The 6000-nt window shown below is 40.3% G+C and overlaps 1 protein-coding gene across 1 annotated transcript in view; it reads right to left on the reverse strand.

Moving 5' to 3' along the window:
- LOC135205258 (uncharacterized) overlaps window positions 1-6000 on the reverse strand; it is a 108495-nt gene that overhangs the window by 79145 nt on the left and 23350 nt on the right. The gene's annotated exons all lie outside the window — the stretch shown is intronic.

Genomic DNA, 6000 nt, shown 5'->3' on the forward strand with positions numbered 1-6000 from the left:
GTGGGTTTTTTTCAGTGGCAGCTTTCGATGCATAGTGGTTTTTTTAGCGGCAGCTTTCGATGCATAGTGGTTTTTTTCAGTGGCAGCTTTCGATGCATAGTGTTTTTTTTTGCGGCAGCTTTCAATGCATAGTGGGTTTTTTCAGTGGCAGCTTTCGATGCATAGTGGTTTTTTAGCGGCAGCTTTCGATGCATAGTGGGGGTTTTTTTTTTTCAGTGGCAGCTTTCGATGCATAGTGTTTTTTTTAGCGGCAGCTTTCGATGCATAGTGTTTTTTTTAGCGGTAGCTTTCGATGCATAGTGGGTTTTTTTTAGCGGCAGCTTTCGATGCATAGTGTTTTTTTTTAGCGGCAGCTTTCGATGCATAGTGGGTTTTTTCAGTGGCAGCTTTCGATGCATAGTGGGTTTTTTTAGCGGCAGCTTTCGATGCATAGTGTTTTTTTTAGCGGCAGCTTTCGATGCATAGTGGGTTCTTCAGAGGCAGCTTTCGATGCATAGTGGTTTTTTTTAGCGGCAGCTTTTGATGCATAGTGTTTTTTTTTTAGCGGCAGCTTTCGATGCATAGTGGGTTCTTCAGAGGCAGCTTTCGATGCATAGTGTTTTTTTTAGCGGCAGCTTTCGATGCATAGTGTTTTTTTTAGCGGCAGCTTTCGATGCATAGTGGGTTCTTCAGAGGCAGCTTTCGATGCATAGTGGTTTTTTTAGCGGCAGCTTTCGATGCATAGTGTTTTTTTAGCGGCAGCTTTCGATGCATAGTGTTTTTTTTTAGCGGCAGCTTTCGATGCATAGTGTTTTTTTTAGCGGCAGCTTTCGATGCATAGTGGTTTTTTTTAGCGGCAGCTTTCGATGCATAGTGGGTTTTTTTTAGCGGCAGCTTTCGATGCATAGTGGTTTTTTAGCGGGAGCTTTCAATGCATAGTGGGTTTTTTTTTAGCGGGAGCTTTCGATGCATAGTGGGTTTTTTCAGTGGAAGCTTTCGATGCATAGTGGGTTCTTCAGAGGCAGCTTTCGATGCATGTGGGTTTTTTTCAGTTGGCGGGAGCTTTCGATGCATAGTGTTTTTTTTCTTTTCAGTGGCAGCTTTTTTTTTTCGATTTGTGCATAGTGGGTTTTTTTGGGCAGCTTTCGATGCATTTAAGTGGGCTTTTTTCTAGTTTTTTGGCAGCTTTTCGATGCATAGTGGTTTTTTTAGCGGCAGCTTTTGATGCATTAGTTTTTTTTTAAGCGGGCAGCTTTCGATGGGCATACTGGGTTTTTTTTCGTGGCAGCTTTCGATTGGGCATAGTAGTAATTTCGGCAGCTTTCGATGCATAGTGGTTTTTTTTACGGCAGCTGGCATGCATAGTTTGTTTTTTTTTAGCGGCAGCTTTCGATGCATAGTGTTTTTTTTTAGCGGCAGCTTTCGATGCATAGTGGGTTTTTTTTTAGCGGCGAGTGGCAGCTTTCGATGCAGTAGTGTTTTTTTTTAGCGGCAGCTTTCGATGCATAGGGGTTTTTTTTAGCGGTAGCTGTTCGATGCATAGTGGGTTTTTTTGTTTACGCAGCTTTCAGCTTTCGATGCATAGTGGTTTTTTTTAAGCGGAGCCTTTCAATGCATAGTGGTTTTTTTTTAGCGGGAAGCTTTCGATGCATAGTGGGTTTTTTAGTGGAAGCTTTCGATGCAAGTGGGTTTTTTAAGGCAGCTTTCGATTGCATAGTGGGGTTCAGTGGAAGCTTTTCGTGCATAGGTGCGGTTTTCTTTCAGAGGCAGCTTTCGATGGCATAGTTGGTTTTTTTAGCGGGAGCTTTCAATGCATATGGTTTTTTTTAGCGGGCGCTTTTCGATCATAGTGGGTTTTTTTTAGTGGCGTTTCGATTGCATAATTGGGTTCTTTTCAGAGCCGCTTCGATGCATAGTGGGTTTTTTTAGCGGGCAGCTTTTCCGGATGCATAGTGTTTTTTTTTAGCGGCAGCTTTCCGATGCATAGGGTTTGTTTTTTTTAGCGGGGCAGCTTTCGATGCATAGTGGCGGTTTTGTGGCAGGCTTTCGATGCCATATGGTTTTTTTTTTTTAGCGCACTTTCAATGCATTGTGTTTTTTTTAACGGCACTTCGATGCATTAAAAGGTGGGTTTTCTTTCAGAGGGCCGGCTTTCGATCCTAAGTTGGGGTTTTTTTTTAAGCGGCGCTTTTCGATTGCATAGTGTTTTTTTTTTAGCGGCAGCTTTCGGTGCATAGTGTTTTTTTTTGGTTCTTTCAGAGGCGGCTGTTTTGATGCATTAAGTGGTTTTTTTTTTAGTGGCAGCTTTCCGATGCCATAGTTTGGTTTTTTTACGGCTCAGCTTTCAATGGCATTAGTTGTTTTTTTTAGCGGCAGCTTTCGATGCTGTGGGTTTTTCTTTCAGAGGCAGCTTTCGATGCATAGGTTTTTTGTTTTTTTTAAGCGGCAAGCTTTCGATGCATGGTTTTTTTTATAAGGCAGCTTTCCGATGCCATTAGTGTTTTTTTAGGCGGCAAGGCTTTCGATGCCATAGTGGTTTTTTTTAAGCGGCAGCTTTCGATGCATCGTGGGTTTGTTTTTTTTTAGCCGGCATCTTTTGATGCATAGTGTTTTTTTTAGTGGGCAGGCCTTTTTTCCCCGATGCATAGTTGGTTCTTCAGAGGAGCCTTTTTCGATGCATTAGTGGTTTTTTTTTAAGTGGCAGGGCTTTCGATGCATAGTTGGTTCTTCAGAGGCAGCTTTCGATGCCTAGTGGTTTTTTTTAGTGCAGCTTTCGGATGGCGTAGTGGGTTTTTTTTAGCGGCAGGCTTTCGATGCATAGTGGTTTTTTTTCCGGAGTGGCAGCTTTTCGATGCAAGTGGTTTTTTTTAGTGCAGTTTCGGATGTATTAGTGGTTTTTTTTATGGTGGCTTTCGATGCATAGTGGGGTTTTTTTTTTAGCGGCAGCTTTCGATGCTTAGTTGGTTTTTTTTAGCGGCAGCTTTCGATGCATTAGTGTTTTTTTAGCGGCAGCTTTCGGGGTGCATAGGGTTTTTTTAGCGGCAGCTTTCGATGCCATAGTGTTTTTTTTTAGTGGCAGCTTTCGATGCATAGTTGTTCTTCAGAGGCAGCTTTCGAAAATGCATAGCTGTTTTTTTTATTAGCAGGCAGCTTTCGATTGCATAGTTGGGGTTGTTTTTTTTCAGCGGGCAGCTTTCGATGCATAGTTGGGTTTTTTTTCAGTGGCAGCTTTCGATGCATAGTGGTTTTTTTTAGGCGGCAGCTTTCGGATGCATAGTGTTTTTTTTTATCGGCAGCTTTCGATGCTCATAGGTGGGGTTTTTTTTTTTAGCGGCAGCTTTCGATGCATAGTTGGTTTTTTTTTTTTTTTTTTTTCAGTGGCGGTTATTTCGCATATATAGTGGTTTTTTCGTGGCAGCTTCGATGCATAGTGGTTTTTTTTAGCGGCAGCTTTCGATGCCATAGTGTTTTTTTTTATCAGGCAGCTTTAGAGCATAGTGGTTTTTTTTAACCGGCAGCTTTTGATGCATAGGTTTTTTTGAGCGGCAGCTTTCGAGCATAGTGTTTTTTAGCGGCAGCTTTCGATGCTATAGTGGTTTTTTTAAGCGGAGCTTTCGATGGCATAGTGTTTTTCTTAGAGGCAGCTTTCGATGCTAGTGGGTTCTTCAGGCGCAGCTTTCGATTGCATAGTGGTTTTTTTCAGTGGCAGCTTTTCGATGCATAGTGGTTTTTTTTAGCGGCAGCTAAATTCGATGCATAGTGTTTTTTTTTGTTATTTTTTATCAAGCAGCTTTCGATGCATAGTGGGTTTTTTTTTTTTAGCGGCAGCTTCCGATGCATATGTGTTTTTTTTTTCAGTGGCGGGTTTTATTTGACGCATATATAGTGGTTTTTTCAGTGGTGGCTTTCGATGCATAGTGGTTTTTTTTTACGCAGCTTTCGATGCATAGTGTTTTTTTTTAGCGGCAGCTTTCGATGCATAGTGTTTTTTTTAGCGGCAGCTTTCGATGCATAGTGTTTTTTTTTTAGCGGCAGCTTTCGATGCATAGTGGTTTGGGGGGAGCGGCAGCTTTCGATGCATAGTGGTTTTTTTTAGCGGCAGCTTTCGATGCATAGTGTTTTTTTTAGCGGCAGCTTTCGATGCATAGTGTTTTTTTTTAGCGGCAGCTTTCGATGCATAGTGGGTTTTTTTTAGCGGCAGCTTTCGATGCATAGTGGTTTTTTTTCAGTGGCGGTTATTTGACGCATATATAGTGGTTTTTTCAGTGGTGGCTTTCGATGCATAGTGGGTTTTTTTTAGCGGCAGCTTTCGACACATGGTGGTTTTTTTTAATGACACGTTTTGACGCATAATGGTTTTGTAGCAGCAGTTTTCGACATACAGTGGTTTTTTCAGTGGTGGCTTTCGATGCATAGTGGTTTTTTTCAGAGGCAGCTTTCGACGCAGAGTGGTTTTTTTCAGTGGCAGCTTTCAGTGCATAATAGTTTTTTTCAGTGGCAGCTTTCGACGCGAGTCAGTGTAGGTGAATCACTGTTACTCCGTCATTAGTACTATAATCCCTCAAGGATCAAATGTTCCTAAACGAATTGGTCATTCCACAGATTCCCAGAAAATTTCATTTAATCCCTGATTTCACACACTTACCGTAAAATATATTTCTTTATCTGTATGAAATAAATGACGATCGCGCTACTTCTGCAATAACTATACTATAAATTTACAATATTCATACCTTAAATAAAGTAAAAATCTTTAATGCTTGAAAAAAAAATGTTAAAATTGGTCATTTTACCAGAACAAGCACCGTTAGGGACATATTTCATCCCGACGAAGGCTGAAACCAAAAGATCAAATTCACTGAAAAATGTGGGTGGTTATCAAAAAGCAGTCATCAGATAGCAGCGGGAAATCTTTGCAGTAGCAAAAGCCAGTCACCAAAGAGCATTTTACAGGCTAATAAAAAAGCAGAATGTTTGGAAAGAAAATTGTTGCTCATCAAGTCTATCTCGAAAAGCTTTGTACAAGGTAATAGTCAGTAATCCATAAGGATATTGCTATTTGAAATGGCCGCTGGAAGAGCATTTGCACTGTAATGATCAGCTCTAGATATGTCAAGACTATTGCAAAAGGCTACTTCAAACAGCATTTCAAAGGCAATGCCAAGTGAAGAGTTAGAAGTGGGAATTTTGAGGCAGCAAATCACAAAGTAAAGATGACCCATGAATAAGACAGATCTATTAAAACATATTTCAAAAGAGTAGCAACAAGACAATAATGAACTGTTAAGAGGAGTCAGAAAAATTGAGAATAATATTATTCACCATGAGCAAGTACATTGAAAAACTGAGTTCCTCAGAAAAATTATTAGAAAGATATTTTCTAATATAAATTTACCCTTACAGGACTCAAAATGTCACTAACATGCGTTCAGTATTATGTAAATTTATTATTTTGATATTTTCCGGTTGGTTTAAATACATTGTTGTTTACTTATCTGAATATTCATTTACGTCATTATTGATTTGGTTAGTTAGTTGGACACATAACTAATTATTCTTCATGTATTGGTGATGTCTACTAAAGCCAAGTTAAACATGTAGTTTAACCAGACCAATTAGCTGATTAACAACTCTCCTAGGCCTGGCCTGAAGGATTAGATATTTTTACGTGGCTAGGAACCAATTAGTTACATAGCAACGGGATTTACAGCTTTTTGTGGGATCCGAACCACATTATTTCGAGAAATGAATTTCTAATCATCAGAAATAGATTCCTCTGATTCCACGTTGGCAGAGCAGGGAATCGAACTCGCACTACCGCATCGGTAGGAGAGCACGTAACCCACTCGTCCAAAGAGGAACTTACCAAAGCCAAGGAAAGCTGTTTTTTTATATACTGAATGAATCCATGAAATGTCAGGTTTCTATAATAATAAAATCCGAGTGGATCTCCCGTTTTGTCTACCCTGGGTGGGGGCGTAGTAGGTAGGGCATCAGGTGGGTAGATAAGACATGGCACAT

Source organism: Macrobrachium nipponense, chromosome 49 (genome assembly GCF_015104395.2).
Source record: "Macrobrachium nipponense isolate FS-2020 chromosome 49, ASM1510439v2, whole genome shotgun sequence".
NCBI classification, from domain to species: Eukaryota; Metazoa; Arthropoda; class Malacostraca; order Decapoda; family Palaemonidae; genus Macrobrachium; species Macrobrachium nipponense.